Source organism: Euleptes europaea, chromosome 16, assembly GCF_029931775.1.
Source record: "Euleptes europaea isolate rEulEur1 chromosome 16, rEulEur1.hap1, whole genome shotgun sequence".
Classification (NCBI taxonomy): domain Eukaryota; kingdom Metazoa; phylum Chordata; class Lepidosauria; order Squamata; family Sphaerodactylidae; genus Euleptes; species Euleptes europaea.
This window is the reverse complement of record NC_079327.1, coordinates 36,049,296-36,067,216: the sequence shown is the minus strand read 5'-3', so window position 1 is coordinate 36,067,216 and position 17,921 is coordinate 36,049,296. Positions and strand designations below refer to the sequence as shown.

Below are 17,921 nucleotides of genomic sequence, written 5' to 3'. Positions count from 1 at the left end.
TCCGGCTTCGCCCTCCTCTGTCTCCCAGGGCGACGCCGCTCTTCGCAGCTGGCCAAGCTGCCGCCAATAGGAACTCGGCGTTTCGCGAATCGTTCCCGTCAATCAGGTGCGCTTGGCGAATCGTGAAGCGCCGCCTCCTCTTCTCCCCGCCTCGCGGCTCTACCCCTCCATCCCGCCTCGGGAGGCGGGGTCAGGTCGTTTGGAAAGAGGCCGAAGAGTTTGTAGGAGCCCCGTGGCGCAGAGTGGTCAGCTGCAGTACTGCAGTCTAAAGCTCTGCTCAGGACGTCAGTTCGATCCCGACGGAAGTCGGTTTCAGGGAGCCGGCTCAAGGTGGACTCATAACACGTCTATGAAAAGAGTTGGAGCGTTTATTCCTGGCATGATCGGAAAGGCAATAATTTGGCAATAATTCTAGAACAGCAAAAAACAACAACCACGAAACAGTTGCAAACAGCAAAAAAAAAAATCATCAAAACAAGTATATGGCAAATAGCCTCTAAATTGAGACAATTAATTTAAAAAAGGTGGGCATTTAAGAAAAGACGTGACTTTCAAACAATTAATTACAAGAGATTTAAGACATTGATTGCAGGAAACCTTATTACAATATGATACCGAAACAGAGCAAGTTAAAGATTATATGATAAAATGGATGCAAAACTTTGGAAAAAAATATACAGATGAGACAATGGGAGAATCCGTGGACTAAAGAAGTAAAGTTTACTGAATGTCAAGCACTGAGAGAATTGGTATAAAATGTTTTTAGGTGGTACATCACACCGAAAGATACAGCAAAAGCCAACAAAGACTTTAATGGGAAATGTGATAATACAGATGCAACATTTTACCATATGTGGTGGACTTGCATGAAAGTAAGAAAATATTGGCTAATGATACATGACAAAATGCAAACGATTTTAAAAATTAAGTTTGTGATGGATTTGAAAAGCATGCTATTAAATATTTTACCAAATATTTCAAAAGCACATAATGAACTATTTAAGTATAGGGTGACAGTGGCAGGAGTGGTGTATGCAGCAAAATGGAGAGCAGAGAAATGCCCAGATTTAGATGAATGGAGGGCAGCCCATTCCTAAGGGGGGAGAGATCCATGGCAGCTGGGAGCAGCGAGCTGTGCCGCATCCACAAAGGCTTTACAGCCACCAAAAATAAAAGAAAGGCAGTTTTAAAAGTACAAAAAGGAAAATGCCCCATAGCAAACAGTGAGGCTATGCCACCGAAAAAGGTGGCATAGCCACACGGCAACTTGAGGGAGTGTTCCCGGGTCCAAAGGGGTTAGGAAGATGCCCGAAGGCAGCTCCACCCCTGAGAATGCTCCCTGCCCCCATGCCAGTGTGGGCTCCTGCTTCCAGGATTTTGTTGCTATTGTAGCAACGCCAGTGGCAGAGATCCACGCAGTGGCGGGGCTTCCTGGCACCGGTGTATTTGCCCCCGTATTGGCGTAGGTGCCACTTTCTTCCATGATAAGGTGGCACCTATGTCGGCACGGGCACGCTGGCTCCTAAAGAGCTTCAGCCCCTTCTTCAGGATTGCAGCCTTAATAAACTGACAGCCCATTCCTGAGTCTTGCAGCGGCCAGGGACGGCGTGGCCAAGGCACTGCCGTGGCGCCTCCAAAAAGGTTTCTTGGCCGCTGCAAGGCAATTAAAAGCCTTTTTCAAAATAAACATTAGGAAATGGGGGAAATAGCCCCATAGCAAACAGCAATGCTGCACCAACAAAACTTGACACAGCACCACTGTTACAGAAGGGGGCGCTCCTGGGCTGAAAGGTGCCAGGATGCTGCCTACTGGCAGCTCCACCCCACAAATGCCCCGGGAATGCCCCCCAGGATGACGGTGTGCGGACTTGCGCCATCAGGACGCCAGCTGGAGGCAGAGCCGGCATCCCAGGGAGGTTGGTGCGAGAGCCCCGTGCAGGGAGGCTGGCGTGACAGCCCCAATCCATGCCAGTTTTGACAGCGCAAGGGGTAGAGGCATCGGCAAAAGTGGCACAGATGCCAGCGCAGGCCCTTGCGAGCCTCCTGACCATTTTCACTCAGAAAGGTCAGGAATGGGCTGTAATAGAATACGCAACTATGCAAAATCTGACATTTCAACTGGCAACCTGCAATATTCTCTATGCAAATCCTGTCTATGACAGACCTATGACTACTTTGCATTCTTATTAGTCAAATACATCATATTTAAATATTTTATTATGCAATTATCTAAACACGTTATACAAATGTGCCATGTGCATTTAATTTTATTTAGATACATTTATACTTGTTCTTCTCCACACTGAAGACCTAAAGCAATTTACATCGTTCTTCTATCTTCCATTTATCATCACAACTTCCCTGTGAGATAGGTCAGGCTGAAAATGAATCATCCAAGGACACCCAGCAAACTTCCATGGAAAAGTAGGGATTTGAACCTGGGTCTCCATCATTCTAACTTGCTATTGTCTTGTGTAGACTTACTGGCGACCCTAGTCCTCCAAAATGTCCTATCTTTGACAGCCTTGCTCAGATCTTGCAAATTGAGGGCTGTGGCTTCCTTTATTGAGTCCATCCATCTCTTGTTGGGTCGTCCTCTTTTCCTGCTGCCTTCAGTTTTTCCTAGCATGATGGTCTTTTCCAGTTACTCTTGTCTTCTCATGATGTGACCAAAATACGATAGCCTCAGTTTAATCATTTTAGCTTCTAGGGTCAGTTCAGGCTTGATTTGATCTATAACCTACTGATTTGTTTTTTTGGCAGTCCACGGTATCTGTAACTCCTCCAACACCACATTTCAAAGGAATCTACTCTCTTCCTATCAGCTTTCTTCAATGTCCAGTTTTCACACCCATACATAGTAATAGTAATAGGGAATATGATGGCATGGATTAACTTGATCTTGGTGGCCAGTGACACATCCTTACACTTCAGAATCTTTTTCTAGCTCCTTCATGGCTGCCCTTCCCAGTCTCAAACGCCTTCTGATTTCTTGGCTGCAGTCTCCCTTTTGCTTGATGATGGAGCCAAGGAATAGAAAGTGCTTAACTTTTGAATAAAGAGTTGGTGTGTTGTAGTGTTTAAGAGTGTCAGCATAAACTCTGGGAGACCCAGGTTCAAATCCTCATTCTGCCACAAAGCTCACAGTATGACCTTGGAGCAGTCAATCTCCTTCATCTTAACTTATCTCACAGGGCTGTTGTGAGAAAACATGGAGGAGGAAGAACAATGTATGTCATTCTCAGGTCCTTGGAGGAAAGCTGGCATTAAAATGTATTAAATAAATAACTGCTGTTTGAATACAAAGGATGGGGTCAGCTCCCAATGCAGGGCCAAAAGGGATGGGGTGCTCGGAATGCAAGGTCAGTCTGTGCTGTATGCCACTCATTCAAGGGAACATTCCTTTGATAGGTGGATGGTTAGGGTTAAAATACATACAAAAAAATAAAAAACAACAATTAAAACTTTGGGCAGGAAAGAGGGATCACTGAGGGAATGCCAAATGAAACAAAAAAATCTTCACCTGCCAGCAGAAGATGGCAATAGAAGGGGACAGATGAGTCTCCTGAGGAGAGCATTTCACCGTTTTGGTGCCATGACCAAGAAGGCCCTTTCCTGGGTTGCTGCCTGCCTAGGGTTGCCAACCTCCAGGTACCAGCTGGAGATCTCCTGCTAATACAACTGATTTCCAGTTGATAGAGATCAGTTCACCTGGAGAAAATGGATGCTTTTGCAATTGGACTCCATGGCATTGAAGTCCCTCCTCTCTCCAAACCCCACCCTCCTCAGGCTTCGCCCCAAAAACCTCCCGCCAGTGGTGAAGAGGGACCTGGCAACCCTATGCCTGCCTAACCTCAGAAAGTGGGGGGCACTAAAAACAGGGCCTCAGAAGATGTCTGTATGGGTATGGTAGATTCAGAAGGGAGTAGGCAGTCCTTCAGGTATGTTGGTCCCAAACTATATAATGATGAAGCAATGGGTTGCCTCAGACAACCTACAACAGGGGTCTCCAGCCTTTTAAATGAATGACAGAATGATGGGCGCAGCCAAAAAACGGTTGCCACCAAATGGCTGCTGCAGGAAGCATAGACAGCAACCAAATGGCTGCCACATATTAGCTCCAGTGCTGTGATAGCAACTGCTGCCAAAACAATATTTAAAAAAATCTGCACAGCCGCGTAAATCTCTAGTGAGCAATCAGAAGCCTTGCTGGGCAAAAGCCCCATGAGGCCCCATCCAGTTTCTAAAATCACTCGGCAGGTGCCACTAAAGATGTTGGTGGGCACCATAGCGCATACGGGCACCATGTGGGGATACATGAAGCTGCCTTACACTGAATCAGACCCTTGGTCCATCGAAGGCAGTCTGGTCTACTCAGACCGGCAGCGGCTCTCCAGCGTCTCAGGCAGGGGTCTTTCACATCACCTACTTGCCTAGTCCCTTGTTGGTGGACTTCCTAGAGGCACCTGGTTGGCCACTGTGTGAGCAGACCGCTGGACTTGATGGGCCTCGGTCTGATCCAGCAGGGCTTTTCTTATGTTCTTATTATATATAATTATATTAGGTGCTGTGGAACACAGGCAGGATGCTGCTGCAGTGGTCTTGTTGGTGGACTTCCTAGAGGCCCCTGGTCGGCCGCTGTGTGAGCAGACCGCTGGCCTTGATGGGCCTTGGTCTGATCCAGCAGGGCCTTTCTGATGTTCTTATTATATTATATATCATTACATTAGGTGCTGTGGAACACAGGCAGGATGCTGCTGCACTCCTCTTGTTTGTGGCTTCCTAGACTCTAGGACCTAGAGGCCCCTGGTCGGCCACTGTGTGAGCAGACCGCTGGCCTTGATGGGCCTCGGTCTGATCCAGCAGGGCCTTTCTGATGTTCTTATTATATTATATATCATTACATTAGGTGCTGTGGAACACAGGCAGGATGCTGCTGCACTCCTCTTGTTTGTGGCTTCCTAGACTCTAGGACCTAGAGGCCCCTGGTCGGCCACTGTGTGAGCAGACTGCTGGCCTTGATGGGCCTCGGTCTGATCCAGCAGGGCCTTTCCGATGTCCTTACGAGCGCCTTGTTGGCTGATGCGGCCGCTTTTTATTTGCCGGGAGCTTCTGAAAGCACGCGTCAGGAGCGCCTTCCCCCACCGGCCACCGCACCCCAGCGCCGCCCGCGCCTTTAAGGGGCGGGCGGACTCCCAGCTGCGGGCCGATTCCCGCTGCGGGGCTGGACGGGGCGGCGCCTGGCGCTGCTGCGCACTGGAGGCGCGCGGCCGGGCGCTGCAGACGCGGGCGGCTTGGCGCGCGGGGAGGCCGCCGCGGGTCTGCGAAGGGGCCGCGCCATGCCGCGCCTCGCGCTGCTCCTCTGCGCCGTCGGTCTGGGCTCGGGAGACCCCCGCAGCAGCAGCAGCAGCGGCAGCGCCCTGGAGGAGATCACCACCGAGAAGGAGGCGGAGGAGAGCCACCGGCAGGACAGCGTGAGCCTCCTGACCTTCACCCTCCTGCTGACCCTCACCATCCTCACCATCTGGCTCTTCAAGCACCGCCGGGTCCGCTTCCTCCACGAGACCGGGCTGGCCATGATCTATGGTGAGTCGTGGGGGGGGGGTGAGTGGGGGGCGTCTGGGGGCGACCCCCGATCCAAAGCGGCGCGCTCGCCCCTGCCCGCCTCCCGGGAAGGACCCCTTCATTCCTCATCGCAGACCCTCTAGGTGCCGTGGTCTTTTGGCCGGCTCATTTTAAATAGAATTTGTTACGGTTATGCCGATAAAGATATTGATTGATTGATTGATTGATTGGTCCACCGTTTCCTTTTGGCCTCTTTTTGGGTTGTGGTTTATTTATTTATTTTTAATTGCGATGCGCACATGGGGATACGATTCTTTGGATGATTCTAGTTGCTGAAAGATGATTCCGGGATTTAAAGCTATTCCATCTATCTGCCCCCCCCCCCTTTTTTTTATTTAAAGGGAGGGGAATCTCTGGATTCCCAAAGGTTTGGGGGGAGTGCTCAGTATGCCCAATAAGAAGTAAAAAGGAGAGACAAAATTGTTTTGTATGTGGGTAAATGGCATTGTGTGTGTGTATGAGTTAGAGATACTCTACAGAGGTCAGAGGGTTCAGCATTGGCTCTGTTTCCCTGTCTCCTTTTGCTCGGCATCCTCATTGCCAGGGGATGTAATTCTGTTTGCTCTGTAATTCTCTGTTTTTCCCTCCTCTAGTAGTTTCTTTCCTTCATTGAGTTTAGGAACATAACTGTGCGTTCCTTGTTGGCTCTGTTTTCCCAACGTTCATGAGCATCTCTCCCCCCACCCCCCCAATGCATGAATATTTGTGCATGGGAACTGCTCCCCTCTTCTCTAGTGAGCTTGCTTTTGAAGAGGAATGAGCGTGTATTTGGGCCTTGGATGTTTCCTGCTTAGGTACCCCTGACAGACAGTGCTAATTTGAAGCAGAAGGTCAAATCCCTGTGAGCATCCTCTGCAGCCTTTTTATATGCAAAAGACTGTGATGCTAATACGGCTCTTTAAAAATGCATGTTATGTAATTTTGCCTCTTGTGACACTTTACTTTGGAGGCTTGTTCTGGGTCATGACTGGTGGGGGTGAATACCGATAGCTTTGTATATAATGAAGGGCAGGGTATGTGAACAGTCTTTTCCCTTTGTTTTCCTATTGTGGTTTTCCTGTTGGCATGGATGTAATTTTCTAAACAGGAATCCTTCTGCAATGTTGCAAGTGGTTAAAAAAGGTGAACTGGATGTTCTTGTGTCCTGTGCAAGGTCCTTCTTTTTCTTTCTGGGTTCAGCGGTAGAGCATCTCCTTTGCATGCAGAAGGATCCCAGGCTCGATCCCTGGCCTCTTCACTTAAAAGGTTCAGGGTGTCAGTGATGTGAAAGACCTTAGAGAGCTACTGCCAGTCAGAGTAGACAATATGAACCTTGATAGACAGAGGAGTTGACTATGTATAAGGCCACCATGTGTTATGGAGGCCTGCTACATGAAGTAGCAATCCAAAGAGTGGTAAGAAGTTGCATCCCCCCCTAAGGAAAACTACAGTAAATATTTGCATTGTAGCAGACTGTGAGATCCTGTTATGTGCTTCTCCTTGAACAAGTAGCATATAGCTTTACTTTTGCTATTTACAAATGGGGCCTCTTTGTTACCTTGAAATGTATCTCACTTGAGTCTCCTGGATGTGGTAGAGAATGAAAAGAAACATGTTTAAACATTCATGCCCTTCCCCTGGAAGCTGACTGAGAATTTAATGTTTGTTATTAGTCTTTTGGAAGCTGGTGCTTGCTGGCTTCTACCTGAGTGTGGTGGATCTGGACACCAGGAAAGGTTACACAATGCACCTGATGTTGTTATGGGTGCTTCGACGATGTAGTAAGCATCATGGTGCAAAACTGAAATAAGGCACAATGACGCATCTGATATAGCACCTGCTATCTGGTATGGCACAGAGGTGGGAGTACTGTTCAGTACTCACCAGATTTGATTAATGGCTGGTGCAGAAAATTGTGTCTGAGCCTACAGTGGTAGCGCGTAACCTTGTACCGGTTTGATTTTATCGTTGAATGTCAAATAGTTCTTACAATGTTTGAATTCTGGTTAGACAAATAATTTTTTTTTAAGCTGTGGGATTGATTGCTGTTTTGTTGCGAGTGTATTCAGTTCTTTTGTGTGTGCAGATGTTTAAATCTTTTTTCTGTATTGCAGGGTAAAATTTCTGCTGAAAATTCTATGGTGCAGATGTTTGCTGTAGTAAGGCTGTGCTGATAAATGTTGGCACATGGGGAAAAAACTCTCTCCCCCCCCCCCAGTGATTCCCCAACAACTCCTTAAAAGATAAATGTGTGGAAAAACTAGGGAATTTTCTCTGCAGAGGTTTCTCAACCCATGACAATCTTGGTAATGATTTGTTCCCTGCTGTATTGTTGTGCAATGTTTTTATTTTTAAAAACCAAAAACACCCTGAAGCAAAGACAAGAAAGTGTTTGATTCATTGTAACAATTTGCATAGTGTTCTTCTGCTCCATCAGCTTTTGTAAGCAGTAGCTAATTATGGATAATACATGACCAAAAATCTTGTCTTTGGTATTTTATGTGATCCTCTTAACTTCTCTGGCTGGCTGTTTTTGTTTTGTTTTGGAAAGATAATATTCCAGAGTCCGATATTCTGTAGTAATAGTGTAGAAGTCAATATATAGAAGCTTTGAGAGGATACTTAATGTTTTGATGTTCCAATGTATAAAACATGAAATGAGGCTTTCTATGGATACCACTGGAGTCAGTATGTGTGTGTCTTCATCAGAACATCAGAAATCATCTTTATTTTGCTCAAGGTATTGGTATAGATAGCTGTGTAGATGGAGAAACATCAAATACCATCTGACAAACTGGATTACCAACTGCCAACGCTTGCATATTTATAAATCCAAGGCAATATTTCTAGAGATACAAGGTTGGATTTAGACTATATTTTCTGATAGCAGAATGGAACTTTCCTGCCTCCCCCCTCCCACCACAGCCCACTGTCTCTACAGATTCAGATTCATTTATTACTATGGCAAATGCCATTAAAACATTAATATCAGTTACAGAATTAAAATAAGAGAATATACAGTAAATAAAACTATAGGATATATGCATCATAGACAGTTTGTATAATTTAAACAGACCTCAAATTAATAAAACGTTCTCCATTTTAAGTTGAGTTACCAAGCCCCAGCTTTGTCTGACGGATCTTATATATTGCGGCACAGAATTTAGCTATTTGCTTCACCCTCTGGTCTGATCCTTCCCAAAGGAGACTCCTCAGTCTCCCTTCCTCGGAGCTATCCTTTATTAGATTAAGGAGAGGGGAAATTAGCTTGTATTGGACTTCCTGATAGAAAGAGCACATGAAAAAGACGTGCACAGTAGATTCAACTTCACCCGACTTGCAGGGGCATCCCCATTCTGATCTTGGTAATCTCCTAAATCTCACTGCTAGGATCGCCGAGGGTAGGGCAGAGGTTCTAGCAAGCGAAAAAGCCCTTCTTTGTTTGTTTCCAAATATGAAAGAAATTCTGCTGGCGCTAACACATACCTATTGTTGTCTGGGGACAAAAACGCCGGAGAGTTCACAAGCTCATTTTGACGTCACTGTCTCTACAAAATGCTGCTTCTGGGGGTCAGTAGACTCTGAGAAAAGGCTTGAGTGGAAGGGAGAAGTGCTGGAAATTGCAGGTTCAGTCTGGTTCCAACCCATTGATCTGTTTCTAGAAGGATAAAGATTTCAAGTTACCCATGTCTGGCTCTTGGGTACTTAGTATTCTACATGGTATTATGCCAAAAAAAGAGCCATGTTTCTTGGAGCTTACAAGTTAAATAGTCTACTTCACCATCAATAGAGTGGTAAGGATGAGAGCTAGAACACTTAGGTATACTTACTTCAATTAAGATGAGGATTTAGGGAGTTAGACCTCACCCCAAGGAAGGGGCTTGGAGAGAAATGGACGTGATGTAACAAACATTATGGGGGAGAGTTTCAGGAATAGGAAGCAGAATAGGTGGAATTGCTTTAGAGAGCTGGATATCTTTGTATATTATCCTGAAGAATGGAGACACAGGTTCGTTTAATGTCCTCATTAATGTGCAAAAGAGCCATTATGAAGATTACGTGCCCACTTTCTGTAGAGTAATTCTGTATATAAACTATGAACAAATGTTGAGTTAGGATTCGATCTAGCCAATCCCTTCCCAATCTAGCCAATCCCTTCCCAAATCTAATTTGGAACAAATTATTAAATAGTACTTGATTTCTCATTTTGGTACAACTCCAACTGCAATATGCTTTTATAATTTTTGTTTTACTTGGGTGTTTAGAATCATGCCACTATGGTTTTCATTTTATAGTTGTACAACTGTGCTAAATTATGACTTACCCCAAACCACACAATGAACCAGTGGCAAATGTGAAATTGAGTTTACCTTCATGTCCTCTTGAGCCATATGCCTTGATAACTCGTCCATTTACCTATGGCCTTCTCAAATGACTACTGAGAAGGATACATCTCAGGGACTTATATGTGCCTTTAAAAGATAAAGAAAACTAATATTGTAGAATGCCTTTCACATTTTATTATTGGAGTGGTGCTGGGTGGGGAAGAGTTCTATATTGTGCTATTATGCCAGAAACTGTAATTTGTGTTCCCTAAACATAGAAAGCCCTCACCTGGATGGCCCAGGCTAGCCTGATCTTGTCAGATCTCAGAAGCTAAGCAGGGTCAGCCCTGGTTAGTATTTGGATGGGAGACCACCAAGGAATACCAGGCTTGCTGTGCAGAGGAAGGCACTGGCAAACCACCTCTGTTAGTCTCTTGCCATGAAAACCCCAAAAGGGGCCGCCATAAGTCGGCTGCGACTTGACGGCACTTTACACACACAAACATAGAAAGCCCTGACCTGGATAGCACCAGGCTAGCCTGATCTTGTCAGATCTCAGAAGCTAAGCAGGGTCAGCCCTGGTTAGTATTTATATGGGCATCTCCAAGGAATACCAGGTTCATGACATGGAGGCGGGCAATAGCAAGCCACGTCTCAATATATCTTGCCTTGAAAACCCTAAAGGGTCACAATAAATCAGCTGTGACTTGATGGCACAAAAAACAAACAGAAATGTTCTGGACCACCACAGTGAATTCCCTCTTTTCTCCTCAGTCTGAATGAAGTTGGTTGCACTGGGTAAAGGGGTGGTTGCCATTCCCTTCCCTTCTGTCAGTTCATAGTTTGACTTGATCGCTGTTGTGAGTGCTATTGACATCTGTTACACATTGTGACTATTAAATATTAAAATGTCCTGCTTTTCAAACCTTTGTAGTAGTTGGGGAATTTTGGACAAATGTGTATCAGACTTCAGCTTTTCTATCAGTTGTGCATGACAATTATTTTGAGCTTTTCCTGTAGGAATATCAAAAATCATCTACACAGGAAAAGCTCAAAATATTTTAAATGCACACACAAAATTTGCGACACATTATAAAATATATCATGGAAATTGATGCAACAGATAAAACCAATGTGGGTAGAGGAAAGAATTAATATGGATTTGAGCATAGATTCTGTATTCCCAAGGTGTCAAATATAAGGCTCTAGGGTAGAGGTTCTTAACCTGGGATCCACTGGACTTAGATGGGGGGGAAATTACATCTTTATTTTTAGTAACCTCTAATTGAAATTTAGCATAACTGTATTTCAATATAATTGGTTTCCTTTGTAATCTTATGGATTTTATTTTATGCATTTAAAAACATTATTCTGAGAAGGGGTTGATAGGCTTCACCAGACTGCCAGAGGAGTCCATGGCACAAAAAAGATTAAGAACCTTCTCTAGGGCATTATCTGTTCTTGGGGTTCCATAATGTAGGTCAAAGCTCTCGTAATACATTTTAACCAAATTATTGGCCTGCCTTCAGGAGTGGTAAGCATAGGCAAATGTAATGAAGTGCAGTGAAGCATGTTGTGGGGAAGTGGAATTTAATTTTAAAAGGGGAAGTTATAATAATGGTTTAAAATAATTGGAGCCTGGCCCTCCAACTTGGAGGTTGGAAGTACCAAACATAGAGCTGGAAGGGACTTCAAGGGTCATCTAATCCAACCCCCTGCACAATGCAGGAAACTCACAGCTACCTCCCCCCATTCCCCCAGTGACCTCTGCTGTATGCCCAGAGGAAAGCAAAAAACCTCCAGGATTGCTGGGCCAATTGGCCTAAAGAAAAATTTCTTCCTGACCCCAAAGTGGCAATTGGCATTACCCTGGGCATAAAGGGCCACAAGAGCTGAGCACTGGCTCATCTCTTCCTGTCCTTCCTCTCACAGTTTGCCTAAATTCATGATCAGCCTAAATACCATTGGTTCTTGTAGGTTATCCGGGCTGTGTAACCGTGGTCTTGGCATTTTCTTTCCTGATGTTTCGCCAGCAGCTGTGGCAGGCATCTTCCGAGGAGTAACACTGAAGGACAGTGTCTCTCAGTGTCAAGTGTGTAGGAAGAGTAATATATAGTCAGAAAGAGGTTGGGTTGAGCTGAATCATTGTCCTGCAAAAAGTATCAAAGGTAATGTGCTAATCATTGTCCTGTAAGTATCAAGATAATGTGCTAATGTGTGGTATGTTAATATGGAACCATTGTATCCTGAAATGATCTGTTAATGTGTGAAATCCAAAGCTAATCTGCATGGCTATTGTTGACTGTAGTCTTTGTTAGTCTGGCCACAGTCTGTTAGCCACAGCTAACAGACTGTGTTAGCTTTGTTAGTCTGTTAGCCACAGCTGCTGGCGAAACGTCAGGAAAGAAAATACCAAGATCACGGTTACACAGCCCAGATAACCTACAAGAACCAATGAACTCTGACCGTGACAGCCTAAATACCAGTTTGACTCTTCTAAATCTGAATGGGTGAATGATTCAGCGCTCCTTATATACATAGTGCTCCCATTATTGGCTGTGGCAGATGAACGTCATCAGTATGAGCATTTATTTCCCTGTCATCGATGATAATTGGAAGGCTATGCCTATACTGACAGTATCGAATCATAGACCCCCATGATCCAGATGTTCAGGCTCCCCCCTTTTACTTCAGTGAAAGAGATAGGAATGACTGCAGCTCTGCTTTAGAGCAGCAACACCTCTGTATTGTTGCTTTCAAGGCAGTGGGTTGCCTCAAACCAAATTTTCTGTCAGTGCAACAGAACCTTACTGCCTCAGCAGCCCACTGATCTCCACCAAATGCTGCTCCTGTGGGAAAGAGACCCCAAAGGGATGATGTGAGGAAGGTCTGCAGCAGAAAGGGGGATTGGTAAAAACTGCCAATTTATGAGGCAGTTATGCTGACTCATAATAAGAACCTAAGAATTCCTAAGAAAAAAGGATTATGCACAAATAAATAGGAGCCCCATGGTGCAGAGTGGTAAGCTGCAGTACTGCAGTCCAAGCTCTGCCCACGACCTGAGTTCGATCCTGACTGAAGTCGGTTTCAGGTAGCCGGCTCAAGGTTGACTCAGCCTTCCATCCTTCCGAGGTCGGTAAAATGAGGACCCAGCTTGCTGGGGTTAAAGGGAAGGTGACTGGGGAAGGCACTGGCAAACCACCCCGTAAAACAAAGTCTGCCTAGGAAACGTTGGGATATCAGGAATGACCCAGTGCTTGCACAGGAGACCTTTACCTTATGATGCCTTAAGAGTGAGATGCCCTGATTTTAAAAATGTTCTGATGTGTACCAAATTTGGTACACCTCTAATTTGGGGCTATTGTTAGATGCTTCAGTGTACATTTCCCATCCACATATAAGCTAACCACATGCTACCTAAATGTGAGGAAGACATTTCTAGACATTAACAATTGTTTGCCTTTGAGCAAAGTTGCCATCCGGTATTCTTCAGTTTATCCAACCTTCTTTCTCCTCCTGCACTGTTGCAGTCATATTGAGCAACACCTTTATGGTGTTTTGCGCAACAATTTTCTGCCGTAGACTTCTGTGTAGGGAAAGGTTTGTGATTAATACACATGGTTGCTGTTTGGGACATGGAAAGCCTGTCCTTGTCTCATGTTATGACAGGAATGCTGGTCTTGCTTGCGCAATATCACTTCCATGTAAGGAGAGGCCACGGTGAGTTATTTATATCTCCTCAATCTTGGTGCTTGTGCCCTCCGTGGGTAGGTTTTTAGTTTAGTTTTTGTTTGCCTTGAGATTAAGGCTCAGCATGAAAATGTGCTGTTAGCAGAGTTTCATTGGCAGCCCAAGTTTGTTAATGATTAAAAATATGATGGAATTTGTTTTGTGATGGAGTTTGGAATAGTTACCATAACTGGATTTGAAACAGGGAGCTGTGAAAACTGGCGCCCACTGTCAAAAACAGTGGTAATAAGGGTTCTATGTAAAGAAAAATGCTACCACGCAATTCTTGAATAGTCCTCTGCTTTTATGGCTGGTTTGACTATGCTTGGCTGTTCTGATTTTATTAAATTGAGTTTCAGTGTTCTGGTTCTCCCATGGTGAACATTAGATAGAACTATAGAGTAACATTGTGGCAGTGCTAAAAGCTCTGAGATACCTGATGTCCTCCTCAAAGAATCATAGTTCCTTGGAAGGAAACAATTGCAATTATTCATGCAGAGACATTTAAATAAATATTTACTTCATTTATACCCTGCTTTTTTCCCAGTGGGGACCCAAAGCAGCTTACATCATTCTCCTCCATTTTATCCTTACTACAACCTGTAGGGCAGATGAGGCTGAGGGTGTATAATTGGCCCAAAGTCACCCAGCAAGCGTCCATGGCAAAGTAGGGATTCGAACATGGGTCTCAGATGTCATAGTCCACACTCTAATCACTATACCATACTGTAGGGGAGAAAATGGAAATTAATCCATTCCCTTCTGTGGGGCAATATCCCAGCACTCACTCTGTGCAGGATATTCCACCTAATTCAAGTAGCAGAGTTGCAAAACAGCCAATACTATGTATGTGGAGGAATATGAACAGGACACTTATTAAAATGGAAGAAAACTGTTTTTAATGTCCATAAAGTTTTTTAAAATAAACATTTTCCTTTAGAGGTTTCTATAACATTTACTTCATCTTAACTGTAACAGTGTGACATCTTGATAGAGTGTGAGGCAGAGAGCGAATGACAGTTGGCAGCATCAGTTGATTACAAGTAACTGTCACCAGAAGGGAGGGGCTGATTCTAGAGGAGCACAGAGCCCCCTGTCAATCAAATTAGGCTCCAGTGTTTAATCCAACACACAGCAAGCATCCATGGCAAAGTAGGGATTCGATCATGGGACGCAGAGGTCATAGTCCACACTCTAATCACTATACCCTACATCCCTTAACTTTACTCTTGCTTCAGAAATTGCATCTCATTTTAACCACTTATTTTTCATTCGACAAGACAATATAAATAATAACTATAAATATCAGTTTCCGTCCTCCTTCCCTCCACAGGATTGAATCTCACTACTATCTCACCCCTCCATGACAGCCTGAAATGCATTTTTAAAGTCATTTTGGACTGCCACAGAATGGGTGAGTCGAGAAAGTTGTGCTTCATGGGTAGAAGTCTTTGTGCCCACAGAAATCCATTATATTGCTTGTTCCCAGGCTTGTAGTTGAACTATATATCTATACTGATATTTAATTGGCTTTTCCAAATATTGGTGGCTCCCCTTCCAAATAAAGTAATTCTTGGCCACTACTCATCCATAAAATAATGCTTCGTTTGTCCCCCTTTGTGGAGTTCTGAGCTGTGGTGACAGCCTGAAATTCAATTATGATCAGATAGAGTTTGGATTCCTCCATTGCTGTGAATGACAAGGTGAGCAGCTGTTAATAAACGCTGAATTACATTTGTATAAAAAATACGTTGCATCACCATGTATGTAGCAAAACAAGTCTAATTCACTTAGTTATGTTCTTAATATTAACATGAATCACTTCCCCAAATTTTTGCATTTTAGTGCATGTCCACCAAGCATACAAGTGTACACCTGCTTCAGAGACCATTTAGTGTGTATGATTGGTCTTTCTTGGTGCTAAATATTTAAAAACTGAGCACTTTGAAAAAGTTTCCTTTTGTATTTAATAATTGCATCTGATTTCATTATTTCTGTTTTTTGGCTTAAGGCAGTGATGGTTTGCTGGCTTCCTAGAGACTAGATCTGGTCCCGAACAATTTAATTAGTCCCAAATGGCCTGTATTTTCACTCATTAGTAGGAAAGAAAGATATTTTCTACAATATCATGACTCGAGCAAGACATAACAAGCAGGAAGTCATCAGAACATGTGCTACCCAGTTCCTTCTCAACTCGCACAAGGCATGAAGACTGTAGACTTCCTGATTTGGAACAAGCTGTGGTTTGTTGCAATGTCCAAATCAGGCAAAATTACAAACTTTTTTCTGCCATCTTTTTCCGTTTGTCTACCAGGGGTTGTACTGTTTGGGGTACTGATATGTGGGCAAGAGGACAGTCCCCTTTTGCCTCATTTGCAGTTTATTCCAAACCAGTAAGTCGTAGCCTCTATGCTCTGTGCGCAAGGGAAGGAGAAAACAAGCCTGAGAACTCGCTGGTTCATTTTCCCCCCACTGGAATCCTGCCCCCCCGCCCCCAGATAGCGAAGGGGGGCATGGGCATGATTTCTTCTGTGATGTTGTTCCTGCACAAAACAATCCTACAGCCAGGTTTTGTCCTCCGAGATTGAAGGGAGAGGGATGCTTAAAAATAAACTATAGGCTGCCATCCATCAAGAGTATAAATTCATAGCCGAGAGGATGTGACTCTGTGATTGTTTGGAGGGGAGAGGGAATGTGCCTGCATGGAGATCGTGGTCAGGGTTGTGGCATCTGTTTTGAGTAAATAAACCTTTCTGCATGCCGTGGAAATGTGATGCTTCCCAATATGGTGATGTGACACAAGAATCCCACAAAAATAGTGAAGGAAACCATTCAAAAAAGCAACCCAATGAGATGGTAGTGAATCACAGTGCACCATTGCACCACAGTTGGCGCGCGTGCGTAAAAACAAAACAAAAAAGAGGGGAAGGGGGAGCACCCTGCGATGTCACAAATGACACCACGCTCCCCCGGGGTGGGTGGGGGAGAGAACATGTTATGTTTCAGAAAAATGCGGACAGGGTAAAAACGTTCTCTGGTAGAACAAATACAGCGGCGAAAGAGGCAACACGCGGACAGGAATTTTGAATATGCAGGCAAACCTCACAGGTCGACCATGAGAATAATTTGCTATAAGTGAATGGAGTGGAAAGACTGTAAAAACAATCGCCAGTGATACTGACCCTAAAGTTAAAAATCAGAAATTTGAGGAAGACAGAAGAGGTTGCAGAAATCTATATTTTCTGACACAGCGGATAGGTTGCGGCAGCTTGGATGCAAACTAATGGATAATAAGGGGAAATAGAAACCTTGGCTGAGGTGGATTGATGTGATAACAGACCTAGCTGGATTTTGGCCTCCTAGCTGGATTTTGGCTGTTTAGCTCAGGAGCTTGCTGTTATGAGGAATTTATACGCTTAAATCAGAATTGAAGGCCTTCAATCCCCTATTGATAGTGGAACTTTCTGGGTGGCATTCTGTCACAAAAGCAGTACGCTCCCACTTATGGGGCCAGGGTTTGCTGGGCTTCTTTCAGATGCCACTTATGCCCCATGAGGACATCCTTGTTCTCTACTGTGGGGTTTGGCTATGTAACTACTTTGTGTGTTTTATTTCTGCATATTATTGTGTGGCTTCATATGTATGTTTGCTGCGGTTTAAAATGTAGGCCTCTAAGAAAAGGAGCCCTGTGGCGCAGAGTGGTAAGCTGCAGTACTGCAGTCCAAGCTCTGCTCACCACCGGAGCTCGATCCCAACGGAAGTTGGTTTCAGGTAGCCGGCTCAAGGTGGATTCAGCCTTCCATCCTTCCGAGGTCGGTAAAATGAGGACCCGGCTTGCTGGGGGTAAAGGGAGGATGACTGGGGAAGGCACTGGCAAACCACCCCGCAAACAAAGTCTGCCTAGGAAATGTCGGGATGTGATGTCGCCCCATGGGTCAGGAATGACCCAGTGCTTGCACAGGGGACCTTTACCTTTAAGGTAAGAAAGGGGGGCTGGATGGGTGGGAAGTGTGTCATGATTGGATGTAACTATAATCTTAAGGGGCGGAGTTAACTGGATTTGTTCAAAGGGCTTATGTGTGAAAGAAGGAAGGAGTGCGAGAAATCTGTGTTCTTTGTATCCAAATCATTAGCCTAAGTGGCAAGTGAACAAAATAAGCCTTTGCAGCTAGGTCTATTAAGGGAACTTTAGAGGAAGAAGGAGAACTGTAACTATCTTGAAACCATTTTTAAATATGCTAGAGGTTTAGATTATTCCCAGTG

The 17,921-nt window shown here is 44.5% G+C and overlaps 1 protein-coding gene across 1 annotated transcript in view; it reads left to right on the top strand.

Annotated features, from left to right (window-relative positions):
* Positions 1-5,474: 5,474 nt before the first annotated feature.
* SLC9A7 (solute carrier family 9 member A7) overlaps positions 5,475-17,921 on the top strand; it is a 65,867-nt gene continuing 53,420 nt past the window's right edge. The window contains exon 1 of the mRNA XM_056861719.1: positions 5,475-5,586. The gene's annotated coding sequence lies outside the window, so the exon portion shown is untranslated. The remainder of the gene's footprint in view (positions 5,587-17,921) is intronic.